Source organism: Agelaius phoeniceus, chromosome 23 (genome assembly GCF_051311805.1).
Source record: "Agelaius phoeniceus isolate bAgePho1 chromosome 23, bAgePho1.hap1, whole genome shotgun sequence".
NCBI lineage: Eukaryota > Metazoa > Chordata > Aves > Passeriformes > Icteridae > Agelaius > Agelaius phoeniceus.
Genome location: NC_135287.1, coordinates 6,255,520 through 6,270,358, shown reverse-complemented (window position 1 = coordinate 6,270,358; position 14,839 = coordinate 6,255,520). Strand labels below are relative to the sequence as shown.

General features: G+C 51.0%; 1 protein-coding gene and 1 long non-coding RNA gene across 3 annotated transcripts in view; both read right to left on the bottom strand.

Annotated features, from left to right (window-relative positions):
• Positions 1-14,839, bottom strand: part of NECTIN1 (nectin cell adhesion molecule 1) — a 102,289-nt gene that overhangs the window by 26,021 nt on the left and 61,429 nt on the right. The window lies entirely within an intron of this gene.
• Positions 8,839-14,832, bottom strand: LOC143695635 (uncharacterized). Its single transcript, XR_013185032.1, has 2 exons — positions 12,721-14,832; positions 8,839-12,654 (listed from the first exon to the last, which is right to left on the bottom strand). It is a non-coding gene; the product is annotated as an uncharacterized LOC143695635 (long non-coding RNA).

Sequence of the window (14,839 nt, the reverse complement as noted above, 5' to 3'; positions counted from 1 at the left end):
TGAGCTCTGCTGGGAACTCCACCACAGATTCCCCATCCTGAACTGGTTTTTCCTCTCAGTGCTGAGGATTCTGCAGAATTCTGGTGGAAGCTCCACCACAGATTCCCCATCCTGGGCTGGTTTTTCCTCTCAGTGCTGAGGATTCTGCAGAACTTTGGTGGGAACTCCACCACAGATTCCTCTTCCTAGGCTGCTTTTTCTTCTCAGTGCTGAGGATTCTGCTGAGCTCTGGTGGGAACTCCACCACAGATTCCCCATCCTGGGCTGGTTTTCCCTCTCAGTGCTGAGGATTCTGCAGGACTTTGGTGAGAACTCCACCACAGATTTCTCATCCTGGGCTGGTTTTTCCTCTCAGTGCCCCTCCATCAAAGAGGGGGCAAACACGACCTTGCTGCCACTAATCCAGCCCAAACTCACCTGTCCTCTGTCCCTACCACCCCCACAGACCCCCTGCCTCCCAGGAGCAGGATTTGCAGGATGGGGAGCACCCCAGCCTCTTTTGGGGAAGAAGATGAGCCCTGGAGAAGAAGGGAAATGTTCTCTGGCATTTCCTCTGCCTCGCAGCCCTTAATTTTAGTTCTGCTTCATTTCCTTGCAGCTTGGCAGAGTAATGAACAATCAAATCCCTTTAGTAATTTATTTCTTCTGCCGCACAGTTTCGAGGAGGTGATGACACTTGAAATTGCCTCTCCTGGAGGGATGGAGGGGCTGGATCCTGCAGCCCATTACTCCAGGATGCTCCTGTCCTGCTCTCAGCAGCCTGCCCAGAGCACAGCGTGCTCCCAAGCCCATGCTCAGCCAGAGATACAGCCCTGCTCCCTTGATGAGTCCATTAAGGTCACGCTATTACAAGCAGCCACCAGATGAATTCTGTCAGATAGAAGGCACAGGAACTGCAGCTCAGACTCTCATCATTTGTGTTAATAGAGTTAATTTGCTCAACGATCCCCAGCAGCACTCCTGGGAGCGTCTCACTCCGCCTGGCCGTGTGCCCCGGGCCGTGTTTGTCTCCCGCTGCCCTGGGGGTGTTTACAGCTGTGTCCTGGATGTCTCCAAAGGATGAGCTCCCCTCCCCTTTGCATCCCTGCTCAGGGAGCCAGGATGGAGCTCAGGGAGAGGAGGAGCTGCTCTGCTCCCCTGTCACCTGGCCAGGAGTGCAGGGAAAGGGGGACGGTCTGTGACAGTGGAGACGAGGATCTGACTCCATGTTTCACAAGGCTTGATTTATTATTTTATGATCTATATTACATTAAACCTATACTAAAAGAATAGAAGAAAGGATTTCATCAGAAGGCTGGCTAAGAATAGAAAAAGAAAGAATGATAACAAAGGCTTGTGGCTCAGCTCTGTCTGAGCCAGCTGGACTGTGATTGGCCATTAATTAGAAACAACCACATGAGCCCAATCCCAGATGCACCTGTTGCATTCCACAGCAGCAGATAACCATTGTTTGCATTTTGTTCCTGAGGCCTCTCAGCTTCTCAGGAGCAAAAATCCCAAGGAAAGGATTTTTCAGAGAATGTGTCTGTGACACCAGTCCTCTCCTGTCCCCGGGCAGCTGCGGCAGCAGGGAGGGCTCCAGGCTGCTCCTCACAGCCCCTTCCTCCTCTCCTGTCCCCAAATCCCTGAGAGCTGCAGCAACCCAGACCAAAAGTGATTTTCCATCCTCCTGGAGCAGGGAGGGAGCTGCCAGATGTGTGAGGATGCAGCTGCTGGATGCTCCTGTGGCTCTGGGGCTGCTGCCTCCCCTCCTGCCCCTCACACAGGCCTTGTCACCATCCCTGTCCTGCTGTCCCCAGCTGTCCCCACCCAATCCTGCTCCAGGAGGTGCAGAAAACAACTCAGGCTTCACCTTCCTGACCCTTTCCCTGATCTCTCCCTCCTGTTAACGGCACTGAAAGTCTTCTCACACACCTTCCCACCTCACCTAACCTCTGACATGATAAAAGCACCAATAAATGATAAAATAAAGCACCAATAATTAGCCATGCAGCCTCATTCAGCTGGGAGTTTCTCAGCTTGGACGCAGGGAGCTCCCAGGTCTGCAGCATGGAGCAAATGGAAAAGCAGGAAAGGGAGCAAAGGGAAAAGCAGGAAAAGGAGCAAAGGGAAAAGCAGGAAAAGGAGCAAATGGAAAAGCAGGAAAGGGAGCAAAGGGAAAAGCAGGAAAGGGAGCAAAGGGAAAAGCAGGAAAAGGAGCAAAGGGAAAAGCAGGAAAGGGAGCAAAGGGAAAAGCAGGAAAGGGAGCAAAGGGAAAAGCAGGAAAAGGAGCAAAGGGAAAAGCAGGAAAGGGAGCAACCAGTGAGCAGCACAGAGAAGCTGAGGGACAGGCCATGGGTACAAAACCCAGGCTTACCCTGGGGGTACAACAGCACCAAACAAAACCCCTGCACTGCTCCACAGGCACTCCAGCAGGTGGATGTGGTCAAGAGGGCTGGAATGACCCAGAAAAGGCACAAGATTTGAAAAGCTGCTCATGATCTGTCTCTGGGGACTGGCACACTTTTGTTGGTGGCTTCTGAGATGACAAAAGAATTTCTCTGTGTTGGAGGATGGCAGAGCTGAGGAGCTTCCTGGACAGCATCTCCTTGGATATTCCACTTATTATGAGCAAACAGAGAGGTTGAAAGACTCAGCTGAGGAGATTCCAAACTCACTGCTGTTGGTTTTTTACTGTTTGTTGAAATAGTTAAATTTGAGAAAGGTTAAATTCCAGCAGAAAGGAGGAGGGCACAGAGAATGCCTCGAATCCTACAGGGTGGTTTCCTGGCACCACAGGAAAAGCAAACACAGGCTCCAGGTAATAAAGAATTAAAAGGGAGGAATATAATCAATGCCAGTCTGTGAGGGTCACGGGAAATGGGCCTTGTCAGTCAAACACAATGTCATTTTTTTGCCTACTAAACCAGTCATGTCATCAAAGCAAGTGTAGAGACGGGATGGAAAATAGATTTAGAATGACTGGCAGGATTTGGGAGTTGAACACAGAAGCTGCCAGAGCTGGGCTGTCACAAGGTCACCCCCTAGCCCAGGACAAGCCCTCCCCATCTCCAAATCTCCCTCTGCCAGCCAGGAGAGGGGAGGTGACCCCTCTGTGACTCAGGGCCTGGAGGAAGGGACACTCCAGGGATGGCCCGGGGCTCTCAGAGCCTCTGGGGAGGTGCAGAGCTGCTCTCAGGACTCCAGTTACTCACAGGGACCCTGAGATGTGTCAGAAATTCTCTTTTCCCAGCCCAGCGGTCAAAGAAGGAGTCAGGGCTCTTCATTTCTCAGTCTCAAGGTTGTTTATTGTTTCTTAGCTATAAAATTCTTTCTCCTGTCCTGCTGAAGTCCATTCAGCAGGACAGACAGAGGCACACTGACACCCTCAGGGCAGTGTTATCTTTTTATACTAAAAACTATGTGTACAATGTTTACAATTAATTCCCAATACCCATCACCTGTGTTAGACACTGAGCTTCTACTCTAAACCAATCCCAAAGTGCCACCATCACAGCAGAAGATGGAGGCCAAGAAGAAGGAGAAAGGCTGGACACACCCAGATTCTTCCATCTTGCCCCCTGAACCCCCATTCTAAAAACCCCAAAAATCCATTTTTCACCCTGTGATAAATTCCCTGTCATTCTACTCAAACTTTCCTGCCTTGCAGATCCTCATCTACGGTTGGTAATTTTTTCCATGGGTCATAATCAAAGGCACAGGGGGGTCTGGGGCTCTGTGCCAGGGTCCCTGAGCCCCCTGGCAGGGTCCAGGACAGCCAGAGGGGTGTCCTGAATTCCAACAAGCTGCCTGTGCACATCCCTCCTTTTGGGGACGGGCTCCAACACCCTCCCCTTCACCTCCCCCCATTCTGTTGCTCAGGTAACACTTTCAAGGCAGGTCCTCCAAGCAGATTTTTAGGTCAGTTATAATTGGAGAAGCTCACATGGAGCTATAAAACATCAGTTAATATGCTGGAACTATCTAGTTAAATGCCAATTATAAAACCCCATAAGCTCCTCAACTCAAATATATTAATAACATAATTAAACATTTATTGCTTATGCAAATTAAAAGTTCAGTTAATCGGACGCCAACGAAACCCCAGGAAGTGACCATTTAAATAACTAATTTCTGTTTAATTACAATTCCTGCCCGTTGCAAAGCCCCCCCATGCCATTTTTCTGGGCAGTGTTTACTCCAGCTTGGCATTCCCAGCCCATTCCCATTCCATTGATAAGCCCAGACAGCTGCAGCATTCAGAGCACAGCTGGCAGCAGCTGGACTGGGCACACTGGGGGAATTATGGACCTCAGGATAAGCATTTTGGGGTGGGATCAGCTCCCTGGGTGGACAGATCTGTGTGCCAGCAAAAAGCCTCTGTGCATTGTTCTGGTGACACTGGGAGGACTGGGAGCTGCAGCAGTGGGGTGAGGCTGGAAATGAAGCATTTATTCCTCGGGGGATGGAGGAATTTAGGGATTTATTCCTCGGGGAATGGTGGAAATGAGGCATTTATTCCTCGGGGAAGGGAGGAATTTCCCCTGGTGAGCAGAGCCATAAGAACGGACTCCCTCCTCCTCTCCCTCCTCCCTCCCTCCCCTCCACGGGCAATCAGTTAAACCTGGCAGGTGTGAAGATGGCAAATTTCTTTTCCAAACCCTGAGGAAAGCAGGCTGGCAGGAGTTTGGGGTGCTCAGGGAGATGGGGGAGAGATGGGAACGCTCCCACACCCTCCCTCTGTGGGTGAGGGGTGGCTCAGGGTGGGTGGAGGGAGGGAAGGCACACCTGGACTCAGGGTGAGGCTGGAAAAGGACTTGAAAACCACCAAAAATCAGAACCACCACCCTCTCCTCTCACAGCTCCCTTTGATCCTTCAGGATCTGATCCCTAATCACCTCCTGGGGTTCAGCCAGGGCTGAGCTCCCCAGCAAAGCACAGGACAGCGTCTTCTGCACAGACGCAGGAAAAGATAATTTACTGTTCACATTCAACCATTTTCCTCCCCAAATTCCCAGCCATTCAGACAAAACCCTCTGCCTGCTGCCTGCCAGGACCTGGGCTTGGTCCAGCAGTTGTGAAATCTGTGGAGGAGGGAGCATCCCCAGCTCACCTTGAGCCTGGCTCAGTCAGATGAGGCCACGTTCACCCCAGCTGAGAGGTGAAGGGAGCAGCTCGGATGCCAGGTATCCATAAATCACTGCCTTTCAATAATTCAGCCCCTGGAGGGTGACACAACATTTTTACCCTACATTTCAGGTGCAAATATCAACCTGGCTCTCTGATTTCTGCCTGCTAGGATGTGAAATTCCAGCAGTGCAACACGCATCCATTTTTTATTCTTTTTTTTTTAATTATTATTTTTTTTTTTATTTTTAACAGGCTGAGCCTTGTTCTGCAAATACTCTCTAAATCCAGGCTGCCTCTAAACACGTCTGGGAAGGCTGTGAAATGCCTGTTTGCAGGAGGAGGAGGAGGAGAGAACCAGCCCCCCTCTCCTTCTGCCAGGCACCACTGAGGGCATCTGGGGCTCAGCAGCACTTCTGGTGTCACAGGTCCCTCAGCTGGAATCCATTTGCATAAAGCAATTTCCTCCAACAAATATGTTCATACAAATCAAACTGGAGATTGCAAATAATTTGAAAGTGAAAAAAAAACAAAAACAAAAAACCAAAAAACCAAACCCAAAAAACAAACCAAACCCAACCCTAATCAAACATATTTGTTGCTACGAGTAATTCAGCCTGCACTGTGAGTTTCTCTTGGTTCCATTTACCCAGCAGCGGCTGGAGGAGATTTAATGGGCTCTGGGTGACCCTGAGTGCTCTGAGCTGAACTGCAGCAGGGCTTGCCTCTCACCTCACAAGGAATTTGGGATTGAAGGTCACATATTTCAGCGACCTGACCTGTTTCCAGTGCCCCCTCACTGTTTAACATCTCCCAGTCCCACCTTCTCCTCTGGCTGCTGGAGCCCTTTGGCTCCTGCACTTCCAGCTCTGGCTCTGTGCATCCCTGGGAGATGCCCCTGGTTTTGGGTCTTGGGCAAGGTGTCAGTCCCAGGTGCTGTTCCAGGGATATTGGGAAATTCCCTGATCGCCCTGAGCTGCGTCTCACCACAAATCCCTCTCCAACTCCTTTATTTGAGCAGAAATAAAACCCCACAGTCGCCAGGCATGGTGAGGGAATGCACAGGATGGGAACCTGGCCCTGCACCTCCACCAGGGACATTCCAGCCCCAAATTCCACCTGCATTCACCAGGGAAGGGAACACATCACGCTCAGCACTGCACACAGAGCCACAAAGCTCCCCCTGCTCTGATGCAGCTCCTGCCTCGCCCTGTGCTGCTCCTCAGGGCTCTGCAGCCCCTCTTGGGCTCTCCTGCAGCCCCTCTTGGGATCTCCTGCAGCCCCTCTTGGGCTCTCCTGCAGATCTGTGCCTTGGGGAAAGGATCCAAGCCATTTTTTTGTCCATCAGGCACTGCTGGCACTCCCGTCCCCAGTGTGTTTCTGCTTGGCTCCAAAGAAACCCAATCCTTGGGGGCTCTGCATGCTCCTGCTGCCTGCAGCCCTGTGCAACCCGAGCTGCTGAGGAGAGGCCCCAGGCTGTGGGTTTTATCCATCAGCACTGAACTCTGTGGGCCTGGCCTGGGAAAGCAGAGCAGCATTTCCCAGGGGCTCGTCCCAGCCCAGACAGCCCCTCCTGCCCTTCTGCCCATCTCAGCCCCAGCCCTGCAGGGCTCCTTTTGTTCCTCCCCACCCCCAGAGCCGGCTGAGGAGGCTGAGGCAGCTGCTGGGAGCTGGTTCTGTAGGAGCTGTGGTCACTCCTGAAGGAATGATGCTCCTCCAGCAGGTGCCATGGCTAACGGGGCAAAATGAGAGGGGGAAAATGAGAGGAGAGAAAGACACAGCCCAGACAGTGGTCACAAGTCCCCTTGGTGACCTTGGAGCCTGTTTCTTCCTCCTTTTCCACAAGGAAAGCATTCCCAGGGCTCTCTCTAACCCCCAAGGCAGAGTGGCTGAGGCCTGGCTCTGTGAGCAGCAGAGTTTGGGGGGTTCTCCTGCCAGGCTGCACACAGGGCACCAGCCCCAAGGACCAAACCGCTCCTCCCCAGCCTATCCTGAGCATTTTTGCCCTCTCCCTCCAAGCTCCAATCCCAATTTGGGTCAGCATCCCTCTCCCTCTGTGCTGGGCTTGGGCTCAGGTTTAGGTTCAGGCCTCCAGCACAGGCTGGGTGCAAAAATCCCTTCCCAGGGAGCATCCCACTGTCCCAGGGCTGGCACAGGAGCTGCTGATAGCAGCACAAGGACAGCAGAAATGTTTCCTCTGATCTCCTGCCCGCCTTGTCCCTCCCTCCCTGGCCAAGGCCTGGCCTTGATCTTTGGGAACAAGGCTTCCTTTGGGAATGAGGATCTTTCTTTGGGAACAAGGTTTCCTTTGGGAAAAAGGATCTTTGGGAACAAGGTTTCCTTTGCAGCCTCCTGTCGCACAAAGTGTCTTTCCCAAGGCAGGGACAAGGGGGGTATTGATGCCTCAGGTTTTGGATTTTCTATTTTTCAGGTTCTGTGCTGCTTTAGTGTGTGGGTCTGGGTTCATATCAGGGGATGGTGAGCTCTGGGCACAGAGCAGGGAGACAAAACAATTCCTGCTCCAGCTGGGCACCAAGGACAAATGATCCAAATCTCAGCCCAGGAGCACAAACACCGTGGGCTGGAGAGAGAAAAACAAGGATGGGACTGCAGGGGCTAAAGCTGGAATGGGACAATGAACTGCAAGATGCAAATGGAGCAGAACTGATCCAAGGGAGAGACCCCGGGAGCGCTCGTGCACTTTGGGACCATTTTGGTTCCCCTTGGGTTCATTTTGGGACCATTTGGGTTCATCTTGGGTTCATTTTGGGACCATTTGGGTTCCCCTTGGGTTCATTTTGGGACCATTTTGGTTCACCTTGGGTTCATTTTGGGACCATTTTGGTTCATCTTGGGTGCATTTTGGGACCATTTTGGTTCATCTTGGGTTCATTTTGGGACCATTTTGGTTCACCTTGGGTTCATTTTGCGGCCATTTTGGGTGCAGCCCTGGCTGGGCTCTTGTGCTGCCCAAGGTGCATCCAATGAGGCCTCCTAATAAACCCTTGCTTTATTCTTTAGCTCCATCCAGTCTCTGTTCTGGCTCAGCCTTCCCAAGTCATCAGCATGCCCTGAACTCCCCCTGAGCTGCCCCTGAGCCTGCAGAGGGTTTTGAAGCCCCATTGCCATGGCAGGCACGTGTGGCTCTATAAACCATCCTCCAGAGTCTCTGCATCCTGGCCCTGCCACCAGCTAATTCCACATTTCTAGGGAAATATTGACATTTTTCCAATAGCCTGTCCCATCTGCTGCAGCCAGCAGTGAGAACTTCCTCACCACAGACACTTGTCCTAACTTTTCACACATTTCCTGATGGATTTTTCTGCCCTGTGTTTTTCTAGCCGTTTATTTTTAAGCTCAGGTTAACTTTGGGCCTCAGCCAAGGAATTTCACTGTTTACATCAACAAAGGGAAGCTCTCCCAGCCTCCTTTAGCCTGCACTGGATCTGCTGTCCAGGAATTCCACACAAAACCTCCATGGTTTGCAGTCATTCCCAGCCCATTGCTGGAGATCTCTGAACCCTTCACCTTCAGCCTTCACCTGCCAGCAACTCCCCTTCCAAAACACAAATACAAATAATTGGAATTTCCAAAAAAAACCACTGCAAATCCTGGGATATTTCCATCCCAAATAATTGGAAATCCATGGTGCCATGTGATTCCCCTCACAGCTCCCAGTCACTGAGTGCACAACGACGCAGCCACAGATGCCCCAGAAAGAAGGAGAAGGTCTCTTTTTTTAAAATTCTTTATTTATAAAAAAGTACATTTTTTTTTCCACAGCTCAGCCACTATTGGTTTTTTTTTATACAAGTAAAAGGAAGGGTGATGCAACACCCCACCCACACAAATTATAACCATGAAAATATCCCCCCCTCCCCAACCCAGGACTCAAAATGAACAAATTACAAAGGATGAAAAACAAAATAAAACAAAAAAACAAAACAAAAGAAAAATCCTCAAAAAAAAAAGAAAACAAAAAACCCAGAAAAAAAACCCAAACCGAAATCATGAAAGTCCATTACATTATTATTATTTTTATTTTTTATTTTTTACAAAAGCACTTACAACACAGATTACAAAATAAAAAAAAAAAAAAAAAGAAATAAAAGAAAAAAAAAGTGGGGTTGGGGTTGTTTGTTTGTCTGTCTGCAGTTTTAATTCCACAATGATCATTACAGCCAGAGGATGAAGAAAAAGAGAGATAAAATCACTGAAGCTGAGGAATCATGGTTTAAAAAAAGAGAAAGGCCAAAGAAAAGAAAATCCAGACCCTCAAGGAGAGTCCCTCCACCAAGAGCAGAGGATCTGGCTCCGTGTGCTCCTTACATTCACCCAGGGAAAGCCCCCAGTCCCAAATCCAAGCTCAGCTTTAGGCCTGGCTTTCCTTCCCTCTGATGGGCTGAGCCCCCCCAGCCCCTCTGCCCTTGGCCCCACTCTGGGTGGCTTTGGGATGGGTGGGAAGGACCCAGCACCTTCACACCCTCCAAGGGCTCCCCTGCTCCTCCCAGGGAAAAGCCCAAAGTGGGAGCAGATTTCCTCGGGGTGAGGGGATGGAGGGAGTGCGGGGTGGGCAGGGAGAGGGGCTGTGCCACACCTCATCAGTAAAAACAGGCAGGAACAGGCAGCAGCCACACCGTGCTGGCAGTGTCCCCTGTCCCCACAGCCTGCACAGGGCCCAAACTTCAGTGCTGCAGCAGCAAAGCTGGAGGGAAACGTCAAAGTTTAAATTTCTGGGTTTTTACCTGCTGGGATTAAGCCCATTTCCACACTGGGAAGCTCAGAGCCTGCAGGAATGACACAGCTGAGCCCCACAAGGGCAATGGGGGTTTTCCCTCCACCTAATCTGCTCCCCAAACCCCAAAAGTCTCCGTGTGTGTGTGTGTGTGTGTGTGCATGTGTGAGCTTGAGCAGGGCAGAGGGACAGAGCCAAGCAGAGCAGCAGCCCCGTTCCAATCACACTCCCTCCTCTGATTGCCTCGAGATTGATCTTTGGAGTCTCTCTCTCCCTAACCCTCCCTGATTTTTGCTGAACTGTTGTTGTGTTTCTTTTTGACTCAACATCAGGAAAATGGCTCCCTTTGTCCCTCATGTCTTTGCAGTCAATTTGGTGCAACCATCTCAGTTTGTTGATTTATTTCATGAGGAAATCTTCAGGTTGTTGTTTTGTTTTGGTTTTTTTTTTTCCCTGCTTGAATGAAAATGATTTAACAGGGGAAAAAAAAAATCAACAAACCTGGTAATTAAATAAGGGAAAATAACATCACCAGGGTGAATTGCAATGAATAATCCTAGAGAAAAGCCCCAGCAGGGAAACAGCTGGGGTGTCTTTGTACATAAAGCACAGGCTCGTTGTGGGCTGTGACACAGCTCTGTTTGCTTGTACAGCTCCCTGAATTCACACTGGGAAGGAAATGGGGGATTGGCCCAAATTCACCTGAATTTTAGGTCACTGACCTCTCTCACTGCTTGCTCACCTTCCCCACCCACCCTGAGGTACCGCGAGCTTTGTTATCCAGGATGAGGCTGGGAAAAGGGAAGAGGAAAAAGGGAAAAGGGAAAAGGGAAAAGGGAAAAGCACCACAAAAGGCTGATGTGCCTGTTCCTGGCCAGGGGTCCCTGCCAGGGGAGGGGATGAGGCACTGGCCCCCAGCCCCAGCAGGGTGAAGGCATTGCCCAGGCACAGACCCAACCCAGAGGGCCACACCATCTTGGGACTGGTGTGAAATGGGACAGTTCCTGCCCAGCAGCAGCTCCCTAGCACCGAGATGGAGAGGAGCTGTGGACAGCTTCCCTGTCCCAGCTGGAAACTCCCACTTGCTCCTTGCCAGGTCCCACGGGGGCATTTTCCAGCTCCTTAGCACCTCTGATGAACGTGGGGTGGGAGAAGCAGGGGATTTTTCGCTTGAGGGTCCCAGAGAGGTGGCCCAGCTCGTGTGTGGCACTCCAGCCTGGCAAAATCTGCCCTCTGAGGGACATTGGGGCACAAAGGGACAGGTGACACCATCAGCAGAGCACAGAGCAGCCCAGGCTGGCCCTGCTGCTGAGCCCTGCACAGTCCCAGCCCATTCCCTCCCTGCAGGATGCAGGTGGTTCCTCACTTTGGCCTCTCTCCTGAGCTCACCCCTGCACTCAGGTGGGAACAGGGATCACTTTCTGCTTGATGATGCTGGAAAAACTCATCTAATTCCCTTCAAGGGTCCCCTCAGAGCAATTTAACCCAGAGAAGGCAGTGATGCTATTACTGGACCAAAAACAGCTCTCAGATGAAGCATCAATCTGATTTTCTTCCCCCACACTTCTTTTCTCTTCCACCTTGCTATGGATTAATGGCTAATCACTCAGCTAATTACCCCCCCAAGAGTCTCTTGGCCATCTAGCTGACCTTGCAAGGGACAGCAAGAAGCAAATGACAGCACAGAGGTGGCATTTCTCCGTGGCTGAGGTGATAATTGCACCAGGGGAGCAGTGCTGAAGAGCTCAAGGATGAGAGAAATGCAGCACTGAGCCTTGAACTCGCAGGGTGCCTCACTGCTGTGCCAGGCAATGCTGTCTAAGGATCTTCCACTCCAGGTTCTGGATGAAAAATGATCATTTGACCCCTTTTCTGAACCACTCTGAGCAGGTAAGTGGCTGAGCTAAGTCCTAAATTTGGGCTGGTGCAAAAAGGGCAGGAAAAGGTGCTGCAGCAGGAAGGGAATGGTGCACAGGCTCTAGCTTGGAAATCCCACACTGCTCCACTCTCTCCTTCCCTTTTCCCCGCTCCCACTGGGGCTTTGAGCCCTCACTCAGTGGACAGTGTGTGAATGGGCAATAAATAAGCCAAGGAGGCTACAGCTCCAAAAATGACACCTTCAAAGGCAAGCTAATGACTCCCAAAGCACATTTCTTATGGTTCTTTTGCTCGTCCCTGAATTTTGGAGCAGCCCTGACCTCTCCCAGGCCCTCATGCCAACCTTTGCACCTTTGCTCTTTAGGACACAGAGCTGTGGGGTCAGCCTGGTGGGAATTGCCCAGACCTGAGCAGTGGCCTCAATGTGAAGAATCCCTGCTGGGCCCTGCGGATTTTATAAAAGATTGTTTTCTGCCAAAGCCACCCCCTCAGAGGGTGTGCCTGTGCTGGGGCAATCTGCAGGGCAGGGTCTGTGCCACTGATCTCACCGGTGCCTGCTGATGCCTGCCCAGAGCCTGGTTGGTGTTGCACTGTCTCCATCCTGCTCCCAGGGGCTCAGATCTGAAGGATTATTCACTCCAGAGATGGACTTTGTTGGGAATTCTCCCTGCACCACACACTGAGCCAGATTACAGGCTCTCCCTCTGGGGGAATCAAAGCCCTGTGTGTGCTGCTCTCCCAAGGCACCAGAGGGAAGTCATTCCCACCCCTAATCATCACTAATCAGAGCTTTGGAGAGACGTTAAGAGGTTTTTATTCCCTTTATTGGGGGCTTTCCTGTTAGCAGGGTGCTCCTGGTGGCAGTGGGGTGGTTGAGCATGAGGAATCCCAAGGGAATCTCTGCCTGTCCTGGCCCTGAGAGGACACAGAGCAGCCTTCCTGGGGCATGTGGCTGTCCAGAGAATCTGTGTGTGTCCTGCTCTGAGAGGACACAGAGCAGCCTTCCTGGGGCATGTGGCTGTCCAGGGAATCTCTGCCTGTCCCAACCCTGAGAGGACACAGAGCAGCCTTCCTGTGGCATGTGGCTGTCCAGGGAATCTCTGTGTGTCCTGCTCTGAGAGGACACAGAGCAGCCTTCCTGGGGCATGTGGCTGTCCAGGGAATCTCTGTGTGTCCTGCTCTGAGAGGACACAGAGCAGCCTTCCTGGGGCATGTGGCTGTCCAGGGAATCTCTGTGTGTCCCAAACCTGAGAGGACACAGAGCAGCCTTCCTGGGGCATGTGGCTGTCCAGGGAATCTCTGCCTGTCCCAACCCTGAGAGGACACAGAGCAGCCTTCCTGTGGCATGTGGCTGTCCAGGGAATCTGTGTGTGTCCTGCTCTGAGAGGACACAGAGCAGCCTTCCTGTGGCATGTGGCTGTGGTGCCAGAAGGCAGGAAGCCTGAGGGGCTGGCAGGAACAGCAGAGAGATTACAGCCCTACAATTGGATTGCCCACTGCCCTACCCCACTAATGCAATCAGGGCACGCTGGGGAGGGCTCAGGCTCTGGTCTGCACCGAGCACCTCACAGGAAAGGAAAGCTTTGGAGGCTGCCTGGATCAGAGATCTGACCTTGACTCATCTGTGTGGGTCTGCCTCTCCAGCCTCCTCCCTTTCTGCAGCAGGATAACTGCTGTGGAACAAAACCCAGCGGGTAAGGCAGGAGGAGAATTAGTCCTGCTATTTTTAGATGTGCATGATAATACAGCTCAGAAAACTGGGGATTTCTTTTCAAACAAAAGATTTATTTATACATCGAATTTAAAAAGAAAAAAAAAATAACCCACGAGAAGAAAAATAAGCCCAAATCCCAGTGAATCTAATTTGGAGATGGTCGGTGTGAGACAGAGGGCCCTGAAGTCTGGAATCCCATTTATTCACAGAGCAGAGATAGCAGCAATCCAAACCTCCCCAGCACAACGCCGTGGCTCAAGGCAAGGAGGGAAAGATCAATACCCCAGGCTCAATCCCTCCTACCCTGTCTGCCAAGCCTGTGCTCAGGAGAGGGATGTGATATTGGAAAAGTGGCAATCAATGCCACCTACGTGGTGCAGCCACGGGCTGGGGTTGTTGCTAGGAGAGAGAGAGAGAGAGAGAGGAGAGAGAGAGAGGAGGACCCCCGTGCTCTGACCAAAATAAAAAATAAAGTGTAAACACATGACAATTAAGTCTTAGTGGTATAATAAAATAAACCTCAGGGGCTGGTCCTGCCCTGCCTGGCTGTGCAGAGCAGAGCTGAAGGCAGTGAATGTGTGGAAGCAAAGTGTCCTCAGTTGGTCCCTTCCCCAGTGGATGTGCCCGGCCCAGGGGTGCCCCAGTGAACTGCTCTGTGGCTGGTACCAGCAACAAGAACAAAAAGAGCCAGCCTTTCTCTGAGCCATCACGGGGGGAAAAGTGTCAGCAATAAATACTCCTTTTCTTTCGTTTAAAAGAACACTCAAACAAAGACGGAAAAATGAAAAGCCAGGCGATAATAAATCGTAGGAGGAAAATGGCAGTTTTGTTTCCCTGCTCTGCTATCAGCCCCTACACCTGGGGTTTGGTCTAGGGTGGTTTTTTTCCCCCCTTTCTCCTCATTTTCCTTTTATTGAGTCATTAAAAACTGAGTGTGGTTCTCTCCAGGTGTGCAGCAGGCAATGGGAATGTCACCCAGACCCCACCAAAAAAAAAAACCAACAAAAAAAAAAGTGATTAGGGGGGAAAAAAAACCCAAAATCCATTCACCTGATAATGGCACCTATGTTTCCATTGCCATAAAACTCTCCTGGCCTCTGTCCTACGGACAGCCCACCTGCCCCCCTCCCAGGGTTAAAAAACAAACAAAGAAGACAACATACAAACAAATTTCCAGTGTTTCAGGGGGCTGGGAGTGGGAGGAGGAAGCCTCGGGGAGGGAAGGGCACTCTGAGACATGAAGACACAAACAGAGTGTAATATACAGGCTGGGCAACAGTCGTTAAAGCAAAGAGTAACACCTAAGCCACCGACCAATACAAACACCACAGAAGGGGACGAAAGTTGTCGAAGAGAGAAATTAAAAAAGCCAAAAACCAAAACCGAGAGAAAATAATTACCCGACC